At 47.1% G+C, this 22052-nt stretch overlaps 1 protein-coding gene across 3 annotated transcripts in view; it reads right to left on the bottom strand.

The window, feature by feature from the left end:
• PHKA2 (phosphorylase kinase regulatory subunit alpha 2) overlaps nt 1–22052 on the bottom strand; it is a 512688-nt gene that overhangs the window by 260439 nt on the left and 230197 nt on the right. The gene's annotated exons all lie outside the window — the stretch shown is intronic.

Below are 22052 nucleotides of genomic sequence, written 5' to 3'. Positions count from 1 at the left end.
TGAAACATTCCTTGTTCTATATAGATCTCTGTACCTAGGAAAGTTATGCTAAATGCACTGATTCCATATGTAAATATCAAATTTGCACTGTAATTTTCTACAGTATGTTTCAAATCCAATCGTCATGCAATCCCAAATAATGAAAAGGTCACTGATGAATAGTAACCACATTACCACCTTATTCAGATGAATATAATTTTATTTGTCTGATGCCATTTCCTTTTTCCACTATCCCACTGTTGGATTTCCATAACTTGGGCAAAAATAAAAATCCTGTTTTTGCTCCATGACTTACCTATTTGCCCATATAATAATAAAATGTTATTCTATAGACACATTATCATTTCCAATAGTATTTTGCTATGTTGAAAGAAATGTATGCTTCACTCTTATCCAAAAAACACTTGCAAACTTTCATTTCAACTTCATGCTCTATACTAGAATATAATGAGACTAAATCACAGGTTATTAGTTTTTAACTCAGATTCCATGGTGTTTTGTAGGTGAGGAGATCATCTGTGCCTCACAAATATGAGCTTAAGTCTTTGAGAAACGGTGACAGGAAGGGGTAACGTCCTGACAATGCGATGGGAACAACGCAGATGTTTCCCACGCAAGCGTAACCACCCTTGCCGGAACAACGACTGCCTTTTTCTCTGCCTTAACCACGCACGTGCTGAACTATGCATATGCGTGGTTAAGGCAGTGAAAAAGGCACAGTGGATCGGGAGAGGATGCAGTCAGGTAAGCTGGGTTGGGGTGGTAGTTTTTAGTGGTGGGTAGAGGGCTTGGAGTGGGGGGTTGGCCTATTTTTTTTTTAGGGGTGGAATGGGGGGTGTTTGTGAGTTTTTTTAAGGGTAGGGCTTAGGGTGGAGGCTCGCGCAGGGTTGGAGGTAGCTTTTAGGGGAGGGGGTGGATAAAGCGCTTGGGGTGAGGGTGGGGGGTTTGGCTATTTTTTTAGGGGCGGGTGGGGGGTGTTTGGGGTTTTCTTTAGGGTGAATCAGGAGAGCGCGAGGTAAGGTAAGTGGGGCAGGGTTGGGGGTAGTTTTTAGGGGTGGGGTGGATTAAGAGCTTGTGGTGGGGGGTTGGGCTATTTTGTTTAGGGGTAGGGGGGTCAGGTAATTTTGGTTTTAGGGTGGGTGGGGGGGTCGAAGTAGTTCATTTTTTAGTGGTGGGCGTGGGGGTGAGGAGGGTCGGGTAGTTTTGTTTTTAGGGCTGGTGGGGGTCGGGAAGGTTTTAGCGCTCAGGGTGGATGGGGGTTGTCGGGGTACTTCAGTTTTTAGGGGTGGGGTGGGAGAGTCAGGGTAGTTCTGTCTTTAGGGCGGGTGGGGGGGTCTGGGTAGTTTTGGTTTTTAGGGATGGGTCCGGGAAGTAGTTTTGTTTTTAGGGTTGGTGGTTGTGTTTTTAGGGTGGGTGGGGGGTCAGTTGTTTTTAGGGCAGGGAAGGTTTTAAGGCTCAAGGTGGGGGGTGTTGGGGTAGTTTAGTTTTTAGAGGTGGGGGGTCGGGTAGTTTTGTTTTTAGGGGCGGGGTGGGGGGCCGTGGTAGTTTTGTTTTGAGGGCTGGGTGGGGGGTTGGGGTAGTTTTGTTTTTGGGGGTGGGTGGTTGGGGTAGTTTTGTTTTTAGGGCGGTGTGGCTGGGGCGGTTCGGTTGTTTATAGGTTGGGGGTCAGGGAAGGTTTTAGTGCTAAGGGTGGGTGAGGGGTTATGGGGTAGTTCAGTTTTTAGGGCCTGGGTGGGGGGTGTCAGGGTAGTTTTGTTTTTAAGGGCAGGGTGGAGGGGTCGAGGTAGTTTTGTTTTTAGGGCGGGTGTGGGGTCAGGGTAATGTAGGTATTAGAGGTAGGGTATTTTCGCGCCTTAGGGCAGGTGGGGGTGGATGGCATGATAGAACCACGAATGTCATTCTCACAAGTGCCTCTACTAGGCATGCTTTTACAACAAATAATCATTAAAGGCATGTGTGCAGCATGCGTGGAAACAACACAGTTGTTGTTCCTACCGCGTTGTTAAGACATGCGTGGTTCCCGCATGCGTTGCTCCATCATACATTCACAGGAAGTGATCAATGAATAAGTACATTGGTTAAAATACTGAACCTTTGGCAGAGATAAACAGTTTTCCAGATGGTTAGTTTACATTTTTATGTACTTTGGTAAGAAATATATTGTGGGCACGACAGGGTGACTGACTCATAGAGATGTGTGCTTCTAATTATCTAATAAATCTAGTTTTGTGTGATGAATTTCCATAAGTTCCATCACTGAGATTACTATCAGTTTTTGATAATACTTGGCATCAAGCAATTGCCTTTCTGTCTACAATATGTAATCTACTTTATCCATTAAAACAGCATGTAGGAAGCCGGCCTGGTGTGTGGTGATTACCTTTGGTACTTACACCTCATACCAGGTCCAGGTATCCCATCTTAGTGAAGTGTAGGCAGTGTCTAGAAGCCAGGCTCTCTAGAGGTAGCTGCGGAGGAGCAGCCAAGGCTTATCTAGGAGACATGCAAAGCTCATGCAATACCACTGTAGTCACACAGCACTTACACACATAATAGAGAATACTCTCTTGTACAAAAATAAAGGTACTTTATTTTTGGCACAAATCACCAAAAAATACTATACTGAGGAGGTAAGTAATACACCAATTATATACACCAGTAATCAGAAATAGGCATAGAAACGGTTAGAAAACAGTGCAAACAGTAATAACCAATACTGACCCTAGGGGGAGAACAAACCATATACCAAAAAAAAATGGAATGCGAACAAGGAATCCCCACCTAGGTAAGTAAAATGTGTAGAGGGGAGCTGGGAGTACTAGAGAACCACAAAGGTAATTAACACAGTACCCCCCAGCGACCAGGAGTGCAGGAGTAAAACACTGGATTTTCCCCAAACTACCCAAAAGGAGGAAAAGAAGAAAAAGAAAACACCCAGAGTAGACTGCAAGAAAACTAGCGGTGCATTCTTGAAGAAAGAAGACCTGTGGAGAGAGGGGACCAAGTCCAAGAGTCACAGTGGAGTCCTGGAGGAGTAGGAGGTACTACCCACCCGCTGCAGATGCAGGAGTTGGTCGAAGGTAATGAAGAACAGGTCAGTACTGTAGCCCCGGAGCCACAGAAGAGTTCCAGATGGGTGCAGAAGATGTCCCATGCCGGAAGGAAGATTGCAGACTGGTGTTGGTGCAGGATTTCCACCAACAAGCCTTGGCAAAGACAACCTCGCCGTTAGTGGAAAAGAGGTGCTGCTGGGAACCCGCAAGGCCCAGGAGGACTCAACCCAAGCAGAGGAGTCACAGGGACTCTCAGCATTACAGAGTCCACAGGAGAAGAGGCAGCACACACAGGAATCCCACAGGACGGGGACACAGGAGTTGCAGAAGAGGCTCACGCAGCACTGCAAAAGTGGATTCCACACCGCAGGAGAACCACGCACGAGGCTGTGTTTTGCAGTATGGAGTGCTGGGGGCTGGAGCTACACATGGCCTGAAGATCCCTTGGAGGAGATGCAAACAAACCTTGGCAGCTACAAGAGACGCTGTGCACGGGGTACTGTCCTGCGTAGGAAGGCAAAGGGTTACCTTCACCAAAGTTGAACAGCTGGCAGAGAGGACCAAGAGGACTACTCCGGACCACCACCCGTGATGCAGGATCCATGCATCTCAGCAGGAGAGGAGACCACACAGGCGGTCGTCGCTTGTTGTAGGTGCCTGGGGTTGCAGGGAAGTGATTCCTTCAATCCAACAGAGATTCCTTTTTCTTCTTGTGTAGGCTGAAGAGCTGCAGTCTTCTGAGGATGCACCGCAAATATATTGTTGCAAAGTTGGTAGGAGCCCTGGAAACAATGTTGCTGAAGAGTCCTTTCTTCTTGGAAGCAGCTTGTCGGGTCCTGGAGGTTCTAGTCGCAGTTCCGGAGGTCAGAAGTTGAAGTAAAGGTTGCAGAGGAGTCCTGCTTGCATCTTGCAAGCCGATTCTGAGGACCTACCAAGAGAGAGAACCTAAATAGCCCTGAAAGGGGAATTGATCACCTAACCAGGTAAGCACCTATCAGGAGGGGGCCCTGATGTCACCTGCCTGGCCTGGCCACTCAGATTCTCCTGGAGGTCCCTGTCAACCTTAGAATCAAAATGGAAGAACCCAGATACCCTCTGGAGAAGCTCTGGACACCAACTCTGGGGTGGTGATGTACAGGGGAGTGGTCACTCCCCTTTCCATTGTCCAGTTTCGTGTCAGAGCAGGGACTGGGGGTCCCTGAACTGGTGTGGACTGGTGCAAACCAGTGGCATGGGGAGGCCACCCCTCCCAAGCCAGTCACACCTATTTCCAAAGGTAGAGGGTGTTACTTACCTCTCCCAAAGGAAATCCTTTGTTCTGCCTTCCTGACCTTGATCAGATCAAGCAGACAGAGGGCAGAAACCTGTCTGAGGGATAGCAGCAGCTAGGCTGCCCGGAAAACCCTGTAAGACTGGTGGTAGTAATGCTGGGGATCCTCTAAGGAGCCCCCAGAGTGCTTGGAATCATACTTACAATACTTGCAACAGTATTGGGGTATGATGACGACATGTGTGATACCAAACATGACCAGGTTAGGAGTTACCATTGAGTAGCTGGACATAGGTAGTGACCTACATCCAGTACACATATAAAATGGTGTCCCCATACTCACAAAGTCCAGTAAAATGGGGCTGGAGTTCGTGGGGGCACCTCTGCTAGTGCAGGGGTGCCCTGACACACAGGTACCTGCACCCTGCCCTCTGGGCTGAGAGGGCCTACCAAAGGGGTGACTTACAGTGACCTGGTGCAGTGACCTGTAGTGAAAACGGGTGCATGCACCCACCTCTGCTACTGCAGGGCTGCCCTCACACACAGGCACCTGCACCCTGGCCTCTGGGCTGAGAGGGCCTACCAAAGGGGTGACTTACAGTGACTTGGTGCAGTGACCTGCAGTGAAAACGGGTGCATGCACCCATTTCACACGCAAGCTGCAATGGCAGGCCTGCAGAACCCTTTGCATGGGCTCCCTATGGGTGGCTGAATAACTGCTGCAGCCCATAGGGATCCCCTGGAACCCCAATGCCCTGGGTATCTACGTACCATATACTAGGGACTTACATGGGAGGACCATTATGCCCATTGTGGGAATAAAAGATTAGTAGCAACCAAATTTCGAGGAGAGAGCATAATCACTAGGGTCCTGGTTAGGAGGATCCCAGTGAACACAGTCAAACGCACTGACAAACAGACCAAAAGCGGGGGGACCAAGCTAGAAGGAGGCTGCTTTCCTACACAGCGTAAACCCCTCTACATGCAGCTTTAGTTTACATGGTGTTGTAATCTTGTAAATTCTTCAAGGCAGTTTTCTTCTCTTTCAATAACTTTAAACACATAAGTGTTCTTCTTTTTCTTGTCATTTTTAACCAAGATTCTGCCTCACATGTCCATTTATTACTATTGCAAACTATAGAGTGACACGCTAATGTCAAGGATGCCCACAATATGTTATTAATGAAGGTTATTTTACCTACAGTAGCCTCCTGTGTATCAGGGTGGCATGATCAGGTCAAGAGCGCCTGCAATATATCATGAACGGTCATACACTACGACACACAATTCTGGTACACAGTTCAGAGAGAGTTTTCAGCTGCATGGAGTGATTAACTTAAAAAAGCACAGGGATCCTATGTTTTTCTTAGAAGCCCTCTGCCAGTGCTGAATACCGGGATTCCAGAATACTAAGAATGCTTAGTCTTGATTCTTGATGCATTTTTTTAGATTTTTAGATGTGCACCCTTTTAATCGTACTAGGTTGCCCACCTTAATATATGTGTCGCAATTAATTGCAAACAAGAGAAACGAGGGACACAAAATAGATAGATTCCAAGAATATTCCTTCATCTAACCCAACAGGCAAATTCTGGTCAACATGTGATCCCCATAATATGATTCTATGGACTCAAACTTTACATGGATGAAAGAAGGTTAGGTAGGCATTATGCTGTTTATTGATGAATAGCAGAAATTATTCTTCAAGAATAATTTCAAACCCTGCCCATTTTTTAAACATTGTAAAGCTTTTTTTTACCCCCTCACTAACATGGGCATCCTGAATTAGGGCAATATCGGGTGAGTTGCTTTTTTTTGCTAATCCTCAATTGCTTTAGCCTTTCAGTTATTGTTCAAGCCAAAATAAGGCTATACAGGGGTTCATAATATGCCTATTACTTTTCCCACCCTTCACAAAATTTTTATCTCACCCGTGGAGTTTATTCCTCGCTCCTTATTCCCTTTGTTACTCTTTCTTAACTTCTTTTATTTTCCTTCTTGTTTCTACCTTTTCTCCCTTTTTCACCTCTTGCTCTGGCTCAAAGTCAAATTATGAAAAATAAGGGCATGATTTATGGCTTGGAGAATGAAATACAGTCTTTCAATCTTCTCCATTCTGAAAAACTGCAGTCTGCCAAATTTAAAGATGGTCGTTGACCCATCTTCAGCTCAGTAAATTGAAAGGAATCACAGTCACAGCAGTTTCTTTCAATGTACAAAATGTTTGGTGGACGGCCAATATCGGTTTTGATGGCCAATCACCAAACTTCAAACGTTTTTTTATTCCTGAAACAAATTCCGAAAGCTGTTGTGTATATTCCCAGGTATCTTTTAGGTTTTGAATTTGGGGTGTATGAAGTTCTATGGGCAAACTGTCCATCGTGCAGTTATATAAAAGAATTTCACTTTTTAGTATATTCATCTTATATCCACTCACAGACTGGAATTATTGAAAGATATCAACGACCCTTTGCTGGATCTGTAGGCCAGGTTTTAAAAACAATCCTACATCATTAGTGTATAATGTGATTTTTGACATCCAACATACAGGAGAATCTGTGTTCCTGCCGTCTCTTATGGCTATAGCAAGTGGCTCTATAAATATAGCAAATAGTATGGGTGAGAGAGGGCATCGCTGTCTTATTCCTCTATTAACGTTACCCATACCTATATCGACTGAGTTTATGATTAGTCACACCATCGCTCCCATATATATTTAATTATAGATTACAGATATGACCTGAATAGAATTTATAGGGAAAACAAACTTCTCTAGTATAAAAAAAGACCCTCCCAGCTAACCAATTCAAAGCCTTCTCAGCAGTTAACAGTAACACCTGGACAGGGACCAGCTTTTGTTTAAAGAAATCTAAAGCCTCAACCGAGAAATTTGTGTTAATGGACTGTTGCTTGCCTGAGATAAACCGGCATTCATCACGATCAATGAGTGTTTCAACTATTTTGTTTCAGGCTGGACCGTTCCCATGGGGAACGGGGTCAAGACTGATTTGCATATGGCTGGGTCCAAACTGGGGTGGCATGGTGAACAAAAGAACAATGGATTAAACCCAGATATGTGACTGGGAGTGAGTGTTTGAAAAGCTTCAGCACTCCGTTCATCATCCTTTTCTGTTGCTAAAGTCGCCCTAAGTGGGAGAGGAATGCCCAGATGTGGGTCCTGTGCTCACTGTGTCACTGGATTCAAGCTAGCTTGGCTGATGAGGGGTGATACCCTGAAACCGTTTCCGGGATTCCTATTTCTGGTCCACGGAGGACCTAGCCTGGCAGTTCAGACTGGACTTTTTCCATGGTGAACAGTGTCAAGACTGATTTACATGGGGGTGTCAGAGTGCTGGTGCTAGATGGTGGCACATCTGTGAGGCTCCTGAGACCTAGGGACGAAATCTCCCAAAAATCTGCTGTATTTTGCGCATATCTCACCTGTGGGGAGGTGCTCTGCGGTTTGCAGAGATCCTGCTGCTTGGAGTGATGCAGTAATTCCCGCTTCTCAGCCAGCAACTGCATGAGCACGGCGTGGGATCCATCAAGGGCGTAAGATGGCGCCCATGCAGTGCCCAAACTCTGTTGCCGCTGATGAAGGCCCCTACTGACAGACGGAGCATCACAGCTGCACCCGGGAACAAACTCGACATCCCTCGATACTGCCCAGGTCCCAGACTGACACCGGTGGAGACAACGGTGCCGATGAGGGCAGCCAGAGAAAAGCAAACACGGCGATGGTCCCAGGGCCTGCCACTGTAGTTGTGGAGGCGGCGGTGACTGAGACCTGCGCGGATCGTCCCCTGGGTCAAGCTGGGGATCAACTAGGCGAGGGGCGGTGAGTGCAGCAGGAAATTGTGGTGCGGATGAGACACGTGGGCAATGCGCAGGAAATAAGCTGCAGTTTTATAGGAGCTCTGCACACCCAGCGGCACGGGGATCACTGCACTGTACGCTGGGCGTGATCACCTACACTGGGCCCCATCAAAGACACACTGCCTGAGCATGGTGCCCCTGAATAATCATATTGAGTGTAGGATAGGGGAAGCCCCCCTTGATGTATGTGTACCCGGTGTGACCGCAACACAAATATCCATTTATGAACTATTACCATGCTCCCCTGAGGCTGGTCCTATATCACTGGATGTTGGGCACTTACTGCACCCCGCCTACCGACTTGCGAAGAGAGGCGGATCTATGAAGGTGCGACCCGTGAGACGCGGTAAAGTGACAGCACCATCCCTTCTGTTGGCCAATATTGTAACCTGTGCCGCTGGAGGGGTGCAGCAGGCCTGAACCCTGATCCTTAGCGCAGGTGACTGGACTATCCTGGTCTGTCTCACCACTGCCCTGCTGCCTCTGGGCACTGGTAAAGCCTCTGCGAGATACTGGCGGCAAGCCGACGGCACCAAGCTTTCCACCAATGAGCCCATCACGCTGCAGTGTGCTGTAGATATGGGCAAGGCTGAGAGCAGGCATTCCATGTTGCGTTTTGAGCAGCAAAGGTCAACCAGGCTGACAAGTGACAATGCAGGCACTTCTGGAGGCGAGCAACCTCCAAGCTGCTCCCAAGATGAGTTAAATATGAAAACATTGCTGGTTGCGATGAAGAGCAGTCTATCGTCAATCGAAACCAAAATGGACAGCATATGGTCCAGGCTGGATACAATGGCACATAACCTGGAAAGGCATGATGGGCGGTTATAGGAGGAGGAGCAGTGGCTTTCACAAGTTGAAGACATAGAGGCCCCCTGCTTAGAGCAGCTCTCTAGCATAGAAAAAGTTTTGAAACTCATAGCGGCTAAAAATGAAAATCTGGAAGTGTGTTCAAGGCACAATAATCTGCGCATTGTGGGGGTGCCTGAGTCGATGAACACTGGGAAGTTAGAGGACTATGTGGAAAGACTCCATTTTCATGCTCTTTGATGCTAGTTCCTTCTCTAAAGTGTTTGTGGTCGAGAGGACCCACATATCTCTTGTTGCACAACCACTGCCAGGAGCAACTGCACGCCCAATAATAGCACGGCTCCTAAACTACAAAGATCGCGATACAGCACTACGACTCGCCAGGAATCAACACTCTTGAACTTCAATGGTAGCGCAGTGTCAGTCTATCCTGACTTTACTCCCATGGTACAGGAGGCCTGGAGAAAGTTTGTGGGCATAAAGCAGAAACTACGCTAAGCAAATCTTCCATATGTAATGCTGCATCCTGCCAGACTCCGAGTGACCTACTAGGGGAAAGACCCGGTGTTTGCGAATCCTCAACAATCCCAAGACTTTCAGTGCAAAATAGATACAGGTTCCCGGAAAAAAGACACTGGAGAGATGCGATCCAGATCAGGGTCACCCACATCGGAGATAGATTGACAATGTGGGTCTTTGATTCGGAGACAGCCTCTGCTGGCTCTTGGGCTTCGCTGGGCTTGAGAGGCTTGAGAGCATGTAAGGGCGCCACTTATCGCCCAGCTGTAGGCAAAATACTAATGATATTGTTTTATCCCCAGGTACCCTTGAGCGGATGAGGGTGTATCCATATGGCACTTGGAAAGCCCCCCCACAGGTTAACCCTACTATGTAAGATTTCCTAGTACTTGAATGTTTGTTGTATGGGGAAATGTGATGTTAGAGGGAGTGATTAGGCATACATGATGGGACTGGGCTGACAGAGTGGGAAGGGTAGGGCTTTGAGGCTGTTCACAAGGTTTGGTGTTTTAACCTAGAGCTGCAAAGGACACAGTAGAGAGCACTGAACTGGTATAGCTATCAAACTAGTCACCACACTGCACCACACTACACAGCACCCTCCCCATGTCCTCCACGGGTAGCCAATGTACTGCTGACAAATGCAGTGCCCCTGTGAGCCATTTATATGCGTGACATGGAATGTAAGAGGCTTGGGAGATCCTCGAAAGCGCAGACGTGTTCTAGTCTACCTAGAGAGATACAATATTCACGCAGCCCTATTGCAGGAGATGCACTTCTTGCCCTCTACATGGGCAGCATTTGCAACATGAAGGGCCGCTTGGAGGCAATACTCCACTTACTCTTCATATGCCCGGGGCACCATCACGGTCATCCATAAGGGAGTTACCTTCCGACTCAATGGGTCACTCAATGACAAGCAAAGGCGATATACTGTAGTCTGGGGCAGCCTGAGATTCTATGCTGTAGTTATAGCTAACTACTATGGACCCAATGTAGATGACCATGCATTCTTTGACAGGGTATTGGAGCTTGCAGCAGACACTGGACCATGCCTCGTCCTCTGGGGCGGACACTTTAACATGGCATTGAGTAATGCGCAGGACAGATTGGACCTGCCCACACCACACACAGTGTAGCCGCTAAGCACAGATATAATGGCAGAAAACTCCCTAATTGACACGTGGGGACTGCTCCATCCCAAAGCCTGGGAGGGCACCTTTTACTCTGTTAAAAGATTAATCTCTCATAGACTGCTGGTTTACTTCCATGAATCTGGGTCCCTGAATATGGGAAGCCTGGCATCTGACGAGAACTTATTCTGATCACTCACCAATACTGGCAATAGAACCTCTTGGTGGCTGAAACCTGAAATTCTCCTAGAGACACCAATCTGGGGGTGGAGGGGGTTGTGCTGAAGCAGGAAACTGTGGAATTTCTAAGCAGAAATATTGGCTCTGTTTTTTCTATTGGTGCGGTATGGGAGGCCTTTAAAGTTACTGTAAGAGGAGTCTGTATGTCAAAGAGCTGTGGAGTGGTACACGCCCTTCGGGCAGACCTCCAAAAACTGAAGGATGAGTTGGGTCGACTCGAGGCGCTCTTGGAAACTTCAACTAATATTGATACGCTAACCACTATAAGAGAGACCCTATTAGAACACAAAGAGGTGGCAGAGAGAGGGCAGTTATACAGAGGCAAATATGCCAGTGCCTGTGCATAAGGAGAAAAGACGGGCCGCACGTTGCTCACTATGGTTCGCCAGCCATCGGCAACAAGCGATATTCTGGAAATTAAGTTGCGTGAAGAACATATCCATCGAGACACCCCGAGCACACAGCATATCTTTGCGTGCTCCTATGAGGGTCTTTATAAATCATGCAGAATTGGGCAGGCTGACTGTAACAAGTGACTAGATGAGCTAGTGCTGGGCTGGATCAGCGACATGCAGCTTGAATTCATGTCCGCGGATTTCAACAAGGATGAAATTAGAGAGGCAATCATGCAGCTGCAATCTGGAAAGGCCTATGGCCCAGATGGCATCCCAGCCGAGTTTTATAAGGACTATGCTGAAAAGTCTATGCTCTGTTCTCCCCTTCTCCACTCCCCTATCACCCTCTATTACCAACCACATGTAAAGCAGCATGCCACAAACTATTAAGCAGGCTTAACTACAGCATGTAGGGCGATTTATATGTAAATGGTACATTCAAAACCAAGGAGCAGTTTTTGATGGAGGTGCCCCCCACAACAATAGCTATATTTCTATATATCAGGTTCTTACACATTGTGAAAACAGCTACTCCCATGTTCCCTGAAGAACCACCCACGCTGAATACTCTGAATGCTGTTACAACCACGGGCGCCACACCGCCAGGTTTCTACAATATGCTACACTATACAAACAGAGGCACCCTCCAGAAATATTGAGGCTCGGGATAAGTGGCAAGCTGAGTTAAAGACAGATTTGACGGACGACATCTCGAAGGAGTGCTGTGCACATACTGGTCGAATCTCCTCCAGCAGTCGCCTCTGTATCACTCACTGCAAATTTTTGCACAGAGCTTACTTCACATCACACAGACTGAACAGATATGGGCTGTGGGAAGATGACAGATGTCAGAGATGCAACATGGAGGGTGCTGACATTCTACATTTAGCTTGGGAATGTGGCTACATAGGAGAATATTGGCGTGATATAGAAGCAGCACTGAGGGAAATGCTAGATCCAACATTTAAACGTATACCCTTGCTGGCCTTGCTAGGATACTCAGAACAGCCCGAACCTTGCTAAATAAAGTTTGTAGCTTTGGCATTGCTGCTGGCGAAGCATAGAAATGCCTGTTGCTGAGGGAGGGGAGGAGATGGGCTCCAAAATTCAAGGAATGGTTGTTGGACATTATATATTGCAATGAACAATTGACACTCTATGTAGAAACCCTGCCTTTAAACTTCAGGCTATGAAACGTTTGGGAGCCTCTGCGTAGCTACCTGAGCTCTCACCCAGATGCCCTCTTGCTCACGTGGCGGGCTAATCCCTAGCTCATGCAGACAGTGTGAGAAACAGTTTATGAGGTGAGCCAGTTGATGTGGGGATGAACTACTTTAGGGATCTCCGATGCTAAAAGGGGGCCTGAACAACATGTATGCCTTGTGAATTGATCACACTCAGACAGACCACGGAGTGCCGCTGCGGAGGCCTTGAGGGGCCCGAAGCAGCCAGACGAAGCTTATGAGATCCCTCCAGGGGAGGTTGAATGCCACAACAGGATTGGAATGGGGTATTAAGGTTACATTTGTGACTTATTATTGCATATCAGAAGTCTCCCTGTGTCGAATATTATAACAGCTTTTATTATTTGCCATGTAAAAATGTCAATTTTGTTTTTGGTTTGAATTTAAGTTTGTGTTATTGAAAATCAATAAATAAATGCACAAAAAAAGACTGATTTGCACATGGCTGAGTCCCAACTGGGGTGGCATGGTGGGCAAAGGAACAATGGATAAAACCCATATCTGTGACTGGGGGCAAGTGTTTGAAAAGTTTTAGCCCTCCGTCAATCATCCTTTTGTGTAGCTGCATTTTTAATACATCCTATACATCATGTCTCTGGCTGATTCTACAAGTGGAGCCATGGAGTTTGAGCTGTCTAAGCTTGGGGATTACACAGTTAATCATTTGAAAAGCTTCTGCAAAGGAAGAGGGAGGTACCTGCCCGAGGAGCCACTAAGAATATGGAGTTTCAAATGGCGCTGAGGGCCTGGGGAGAGGCCCACTCCTAAGAGGATGATGGGTTGGGGGAGCCTGTGAACGACTCTTCCGAGGAGCTACCTGCAGCAGAAGAGGGGGACAACCCTGGATTTGTACTACCTGTGAGGACAGGGAGCAGTGTCTCTAGTCTTGGCACGACCGCAGAGGAAAGGAGAGAGAATCTCAGCCGCAGTTGAAAAAATTTAAAATAGAGGCTGACGGGGAAGACAAGCGAGCTGAAGCTGAAAGAGCCTTCGCAGAAAAGACGCTACTTCCTGCTCAAGAACTGAGTCCAAAAAAGCTGGAACTCAAGGCCAGGCAGGCGGACGCCAGCAGTGAAGGTGGCAGCATACATACAGAAGCTGGTGGAGACAAGAAGGTTTGTATACCCAAAGATTTTGTGCCCAGTTATGTGTTGCAAGATGACACTAATACATGTTTTTTTCTGTTTATGAAGGTGCACTGAGGGTTCCTGAAGAGCTCTGGGGGGCAGGTCTGTGGAAACATATGCCAACACTTGGGAGGGACAGATTTCTAACATTAGAGGTTGGGGACCAGAACAAATACATGCCCATGAAAGACATTTTGACTGCCAAATTTGGACTGACCCCTGAGACATATCACCAGAGATTCAGGGACAGTAACAAGCTCCCCACCCAATCCCGGGTAGATTTCATTGATTAATCCAGTAAGGCACTGAATGGCTGAATGCAGGGCAGCAAACCTAATGATTATGTTGGTTAATACAATGTAATCTTGAGAGAACAAATGGTCAGTATCTCATTTACAGAGTTGCGCCATCACCTAGATGACAGTAAGCTGACTGGTCCCAAGAAGCTTGCAGAGGAGATGGACCTATGGCTTGGCACCAGAGTGTCTAAGAAGGTATCTGGGGGGAGGGGACACCCACAAAGGTGGTCGGAGTTCCCACCAGAAGAAAGAGCAAGGAGAAAAAGCTAAAAATAAGTAGTTCTCTGAAGGCCCCCAAAGAAATTCCCAAGAGAGTAGTGGTAACCAGTCCCATTCTGATCCTAAGAAGAAAGGGTTCTTTTATAATAAGACAGGGAGGTTTGTACTCCAATGTATAGAGTGCTCCAAGTATGGACACTCTAAGGGTGACTCCAAATGTCCCAAGAGGGCACAGCTCCTCACTGATGGGCAGACAACTGGGTAGGCCAGTGTAGCGCTCTGGGAGGTGTTAGTCCCAGCTAGTTTGGGGGGACAGACAAAGGTAACCCTAGTGTCCCTGAAGGATAAAGATATGGTGCCAAATGCTCACATGCCTGCCAATACTTACAAGCATAGGCAGTGGGTCACCACTAATGGGCAACAAGTGGAGGCTCTGCGTGACACAGGAGCCAGCATGACAACTGTCAAGTTTGAGCTGGTGTAAGAAGAGCAGGTCCTACCGAATACATTCCAATAAGTCATAGTTGCCAACAATCGTGAGAGCCATCTACCGGTGACTTTGGTTCCCTCTGAGTGGGGGCGGGTCTCTGGTACTCTGAAAGTTGCTGTGAGGCCTACCTGCCTTAGATTGTCAGTTAGGCATTGACCTGAAGTAAACTACCTAGCGGGAGGTAAAGCTCAGGTCTCACTTTGAGATGATGGGATTGCCTGAGTGGGTCTTTATGACCTCATGGGGCCAGATGTAGGTAGCCTTTTGCGCCTCGCAAACGGTGAAAAACGCTGTTTGCGAGGCGCAAAAGGCCCTACGCGATGCAGAAACACATTTTGCAAGTCGGTACCGACTCGCAAAATGTGTTTGCGACTCGCAAATAGGAAGGGGTGTTTCCTTCCTATTTGCGACTGCATCGCGATGTAGAGTTGATTTGTGACAGCGAAAGCGGTCGCAAATCAACTCGCAACTCATTCGCAAACGGGAAGGGATGCCCATGGGACCCTTTCCCCTTTGTGAATGCAAAAAGAAAATTATGGACCACTGCCTACTCTGAAAAAAAAACGAAACAAAAAGGTTTCAGTATTTTTTCTATTTGCAGCTCGTTTTCCTTTAAGGAAAACGGGCTGCAAAGAGAAAAAAAAAAAAACTGCTTTATTTCAAAGCAGCCACGGACATGGTGGTCTGCTGTCCCCAGCAGGCCACCATCCCCGTGAGTGCCTAGACTCACTATGGGGTCACAAACTGCGACCCACCTCATAAATATTTAGGAGGTGGGTCTTTGCGACCCCATAGCGAGTCGCAGAAGGTGTCTGAGACTCCTTTATGCATAACATTTTGCGAGGTGCAAATTGCGAGTCGCTAGTACTCGCAATTTGCACCTCGCAAAATGATTTCTTCCTACATCTGGCCCGTGGTCCTTGGCTGCCTGGGAAAGGAGTAAAGGGTGTCTGGGGTCAGGAACAATGGCCCAGACAGCTGCCAATGAGAGAGGCAAGGGGAGCGGGAAACCGGTTCCTGAAGTTCCTCCGGTGGAGGTAGACAGGGTCCCTGAGGAAGAGGCCCCTGAGCCAACCTGGGAGGACATTGCCACCCTAGGTGACCTACCTGAGCTTGCTGGCTGGCAAGTTGAGGGTGGGCCAACCAGAGAGGAATTCTGCATAGCTCAAAGTGAGTGTCCCACTCTTGAGGGCTTGAGGCAACAGTCCTCAGCCCATGCAGCAGGTGAAACCTCTGGGGACCACCTAATCTACTGGGATAATGATCTCCTCTACAGCGAGCCTAAGGCTCCAGGTACTGAGGAAGTCTGTGTGCTGGTGGACTCGGACTTCCCTAGTGTTACAGGACCTTCCTACTGGGTTTGGCTCATGACATAAACCTGGCAGGACATTTAGGGCAAGATAAGACCTTCGCCAGGTTTGCTGCCTACTTTTAGTGGCCTAGAAGGAAGACAGCCTTAGATACATTCTGCTGGTCCTGTCCCACCTGCCAGGCCAGTGGGAAGTCAGGGAAAAGGTTGAAAGCTTCCCGTTTTCCACTTTCCATCATTAGCACCCTCTTTGAGAGGGTGGGCATCAACGTCAATGGTCCATTGGACCTCAAGACAGCCCTAGGCAACAGGCAATCCCTCTGAGGACGGTGACCAGAACTCTGAGGGGTATCTTTACCCGTGTGGGGTTCCCAAAAGAGATAGTGTCTGACTGAGGCACTAACTTCATGTATGCATACATGAAGTTCATGTAAGATTATAAATTTACCACACCCCATCACCCCCAAACCAATGGTCTAGTTGAAAGATTCAACAAGCCGATGAAGGCCATAATTGCAGTCCTACCTGAGGCCAAGAGGAGTAAGTGGGACATCCCCTCTCCTTGTCTTCTCTTTGTCTACAGGTAGGTGCCACAGAAAGGAGTAGGGCTCAATCCCTTCGAACTCCTCTGTGGCCCCCCTGTCAGAGGACCTCTGAGAATTGTCAAGGAGGGGTGGTAGAAAGCTCCCAGGAAACCGCCCCCCCAGAATGTGGTCAGCTACATGTTGGCTCTCCGAAACCAGATGCCTTGCTTCTGGAAAAAGGCCAAGTGCAACCTTGAGGCTAGCCAGGAAGTAATGAAACACTGGTATGATCACAAGGCCACTCTGGTGGAGTTTCAGCCTGGCCAAAAAGTATGGTCATGGAGCCATTAGAGCTCAGACCACTCTATAACCGCTGGATTGGTCGGTACAAAATCAAGGAGCGTAGGGTGGAGGCCACTAACTAAGGGCCTATACAATAGGAGGGTCCAATACAATAGGATTACTGAGTGGGCAGAGGATAACAAAATTTTGAATGCATACCAATATGGTTTCAGCAAATGTTTAGGAACAATGCTTGAATCTCAAACTGGTACTAGGTGAATACACTGTGGTGAAGCACACTACTCTGTACTTAGCATTTATGGATCTTTCCATGGAATTCAATTGTGTGAACCGGGCTAGTCTCTGGCAAATCCTACTATAATTGGGAATAGAGGAGTCATTAGTGAACTTACTGGCGTCTATGCATTTTAACATAAGGGCTACAGTAAGGTTTCCAAGGAAATTTAAACTGATCGTGGGGTGCGCCATGGTTGTGTATTGGCAATTCTGTTGTTCATCTTGTATATCAAAAAACTTGGCACACATTTAGCATCATGCACTCTTGATCTCCCTATGATTTGTAGCTCCCCTCTTTGAGTTCTGTTATATGCAGATGATGCAGTACTAATGGCCTGTATGCCTAGAGCCCTGCGATTAATGGTCCACTTGTTTGTGGAGTACATGGGCTCCCTCAATTTGCTAACCAACTTCTCCAAATAGTTTGTTATGGCCTGTGGCCCAAAGAGCATATCCCTATCAAGTATATTGGCAGGTTCAAGCCGTTTACTTGGAGTTAATATCTTCTCGTATTTGGGGGTGATTTTTAGTCCCACCGGCTCATGGTCTCTCAATATAGCTGATCGAATATAGCTGACAGCTGTTGGTTAAACTTTTAGTTTACCATCTCCCCAGGGGGTCGAGCATTTGTTTCCAGGATGCAAATTTACTCTTCCCAATGTGCCTCTGTTGCTACATATGGGGCAGGAGTTTGAGGCATTAGTGATCCCTCGCCCATACAAGTTGAGGAAAATCAGTTCTGTTGGAAGCTCGCTTTCTGTCCCCCCTTTCCACCTCTATTTTGTCTGTCACAATGAGCAAGTGCTGAGTTATTTGGGTGATCAGATTCAAATTTCCCCCGTTGTTATGGCTTTTCATCAGTAAAAATGAAGAGGCTCTCTTAACGAGAAACATAATCAAAGACTGCTTAGCTTGTGACAAAGGTCTAAGTATTTCATGGTTGGGATTTGTAAAAACAATCTTTTGAAACGATTGGTGTAGCACAGGCTTTTACTAATGTTGAAACATGTGCTGCTATGGGCAGGAGGCAAGTTCAAAATGTATTGCTAACTTGTACTCAAGAAAAACGGTTAAGCACAGAAGTTTTAAAGTAATCTATCACCAGTTACTTGTCCATGAACCCTGGAAACATCCTCAGTTACTGTCTACAAGGCAGGAGAGGGAGGTGGGAATGTTCTTTACTGTTTCACTTTCGGGCCGATACAATAAAATTTACTATGTTTCCCACTGGGTTTCCAGAATAACTTGGATTTACTTGTTTGTCCCTGCAATAACCTCTTTAAACAGACACAGCTCCGTTTTATTTTCTTCTGTGTTTTTTATCAGAAATATACAAAAATGTTTTTAATCTCTTTTATTAAATTCCGTGGACTGACATACTTCATAAAATCATTACTCTTTTTAAAGCAGCTCAATGATGATGACACTTTTTACGGTCAGCTGTGCAATCAAGATCCTCAATGCACCCTAATTAAGCCTTCGGTCTGTGATTTTCTTTAATATACTTGAGTTATTACTGAATTGTGTACTGTAGTGACACCAGCCGATGCACCATGCACTTTAAAAAAGGTTGCATAGTTTTATGTCCGTTTTAATCGTCTTATGTACACCAAACAATGATGATTTCACTAGAATAAAAGTGATCATATCTTGGGGATTTTAATGTATTTATTCAATGTATTTATTTTCTCTTTTATGGCTGCATCACAGATGAATAAAGATTGTTTTGACTTTGACCTCCAGACCTCTTAAAGCCCTCTAAGGGTGCTCCACATCAAAAGACTCAAGCCTCACTTTAAGAGGAACGAAATGACCATGCTTCATGTGTAGAGGGGGAGAGTGAACCTTTCCCTGACCTCCTCTCTGCACAAGAACACAATGGGTCAGTGGAGGGTGTCAACCTCTCTGCCACCTGACCTCAAAACAGCAAGGTGACTGTTACCAGTTGCTGGAACAGTTTGCCTCACTGTTCTCACACATCTGTGCGTCCTTGACACTGACATGGGAGACACTCCCCCTGTAAAAACAAAATGTACAGGTTGTCAGACTAGGTGAGAGCCAGCATCCAGGAGGAAGTCTCCAAGATGCTAGCTTTAGGGGTGACTGAACCTTCTAGCAGTCTCTGGTCTAGCCCCATGGTGTTGGTACGAAAGGCTGCCAAACATGCCGCCAACCAGAACTTCGGTTCTTTGTGGACTACAGAGGCTCAATTCCGTCACCAAGTCTGACGCACACCCCATTCCCAGAGCCGATGAGCTTATTGACAGGCTAGGCACTTTCAAATCCCTCAGTACCTTTGACTTAACATCAGGGTACTGGCAGATCGCCCCAATGGAGGAAGTGAACAAGAGGTCACCATTCTCAACCCCTGGGGGCCATTACCAATTCCAGGTGATGCCCTTTGGCTTGAAGAATGCCCCTGCTACCTACCAACGGTTGGTTAACAAGGTCATGCCTGGCAAGGAGGCTTTCTGTGCTGCCTAATTAGACAACTTTGCCGTCTCCGGTACCAGCTGGGAGGAACGCCTGCATCACCTCCAAGAGGTGCTTCAGGCTCTACAGCAGGTAGACCTGACAATTAAGGCCAGCAAGTGCTGGTGTATTTGGGACACTTGGTAAGTGGTGGTAAGGTGCAGGCCCTCAAGGGCAAGATTGAAACCATCATGGCCTGGCAACCACCTAAAACGCAAACCAAGACCTCACTGGCTGCTACAGAAGATTTGTTAAGGGCTATAGCACCGTTGTTGCCCCCTTAACTGGGATGACTTTAAAGAAGCAGCCCAGGTTGGTGAACTGGACAGAGGCTTGTCAGAAATCCTTAGATTCTCTTAAGGAAGCCCAGTGCACAGCATATGTGCTCAGAGTCCCTGAATACTCCAAGGAATTCATCATGCAGAAGGATGCTGCAGAGCACGGCATAGTGGCAGTCTTAGCACACTCGAATGAGGAGGGCCTAGACCAGCTGGTAGCAATCATTAGCTGGAGGTTACTTCCACGGGAACAGAGGTGGAGTACCATTGAAAGAGAAGCATTTGCTGTGGTCTGGGCACTAAAGAAGCTGAGACCACACCTGTTTGGTACTCACTTCTGGGTTCAGACAGACCACAGGCCACTCAGATGGATCATGCATATGAGGGGCTAAAATCCTAAACTCTTGAGGTGGTCCATCTCCCTAGAGGGAATGGACTTTACAATGGAGCATCTCCTGGGGACTGACCACTCCAATGCTGATGGTCTCTCTAGATTCTTCTGCCTTAGTGAAGAGAGCTCCCAAGTGGTTGGGTAGCTCTCCACGCTTTCAGCTGGGGGGACACATGTAAGACCTGACAGCCGTAGGCTGGTCTTCCTTCACCTTTTCGCCTGCCTCTCTCAATTTTTCTGATCTGGTTTTTGCTGGTTTTAGGACTCTGCACACTTTACTACTGCTGACCAGTGCTAAAGTGCTTGTGCTCTCTTCCCCAAACATGGTAACATTAGCTCATAACCAATTGGCATTTTTAATTTACTTATAAGTCCCTAGGAAAATGCACTACATTTCCCCAGGGCCTGCAAATTAAATACTACGGGTGAGCCTGCAGTACTGATTGTGCCAGCCACATAAGTAGCCCTTTAACCGTGTCTCAAGCCTGCCATTACAAAGCCTGTGTGCAGTTTCACTGACCTTCCACTTGGCATTTATAACAGCTTGCGAAGCCTTTAACTTCCCTTTCATTAAATATAAGTCACCGCTAAGGTAGGCCCTAGGTAGGCCAAACGGCAGGGTGCTATGTAAGTAAAAGGCAGGACAAGTACTTGTAAGTTTTACATGTCCTGGTAGTGAAAGACACCCACCGTTGTTTTTCACTATTGTGAAGCCGGCTCTTTTCATAGGCCAGCATTGGGAATTCCCTTATATACCTTTAAGTGGTAATGTCTGATCTGAAAGGAGTGGCATTGTTATGTTTGGTATGGTTGGAATGCTAGTGAAACATCCTGTTTACTGGTGAAGCTGGATTCAACATTACAATTTTAGAAATGCTACTTTTAGAAAGTAGGCATTTCTCTGCACTTACTGCTCTTTGTGGCTTACAGCCTATCTCCAATCCACGTCTGGTCTGTGCTGGTGGACAGCTCCTCTTGTGCATTCCACCGAGCCAGACAGCCATAAATACAGGACACTAAGCTTCATCTGCATACTGATGGGTCTTCCTGGGCAGGCAGGGTGGAGGGGGATCTCATTTACACTTTAAAGGCTAGTGGCATTACCTCACACAAAGGACTGATAAACCCCCATTGATCTCCTGGCAGACAGGACTGGGTTGAAAGGGGAACTGGTGCACTTCAAAACCACTCTTTGAAGTCTCCTCCACTTCGAAGGCACTTATAGTATATATACTGGGACTGTGACCAACTAAAATCAGAAACTTCTGGACCTACAACTGAACTCTGTCAGAGGGACTGTAGTGCTGCCAAAAGGACTCATCTGGACTGTTTTTCTAGAAGGACTGCTCTCCTGCTTGGTACCCTGCTGCCTGCAGCCCCCTAACTCTACTGGATGGACTTTGCCTTCCCCCCAGAAGTGATCTCCGAGGCCTTGGACTGAGCTTGCCTTCAGTTGAGAAGTCTCAGGGCCAATAAAGACTTCACTAGAGAGAAAATCCACTGCATCAGAAATTCTGCGCAACGCCTGCAAAAATCGACAAATCACCTGCAGAATTGATGCAGCGCCTGTCTTGAGGCTGGAAAATCGGTGCAGCACCTAGAGGATCGACACTGCACCTGTTTCATCCTCACAGCATGTTTTGGATTTTCAATGTGTCGTCCCTGGGCGTCAAAATATCCCCGCACCACAGTAAGGAGCCAAGGCTCCGCACCGAGAAATCAACGCAACACCTTGCCCGCAAGGAAAGAATCAACGCACCATGTCTGCTGCACCGGGAAAATAAACGCAATGCTTCACTTTCCATCGCATCACCTCCTCTGCGG

The sequence above is a fragment of the Pleurodeles waltl genome, chromosome 8, assembly GCF_031143425.1.
Source record: "Pleurodeles waltl isolate 20211129_DDA chromosome 8, aPleWal1.hap1.20221129, whole genome shotgun sequence".
NCBI classification, from domain to species: domain Eukaryota; kingdom Metazoa; phylum Chordata; class Amphibia; order Caudata; family Salamandridae; genus Pleurodeles; species Pleurodeles waltl.
The sequence above is the reverse complement of the archived record's forward strand: the minus strand, read 5'-3'. Positions and strand labels throughout refer to the sequence as shown.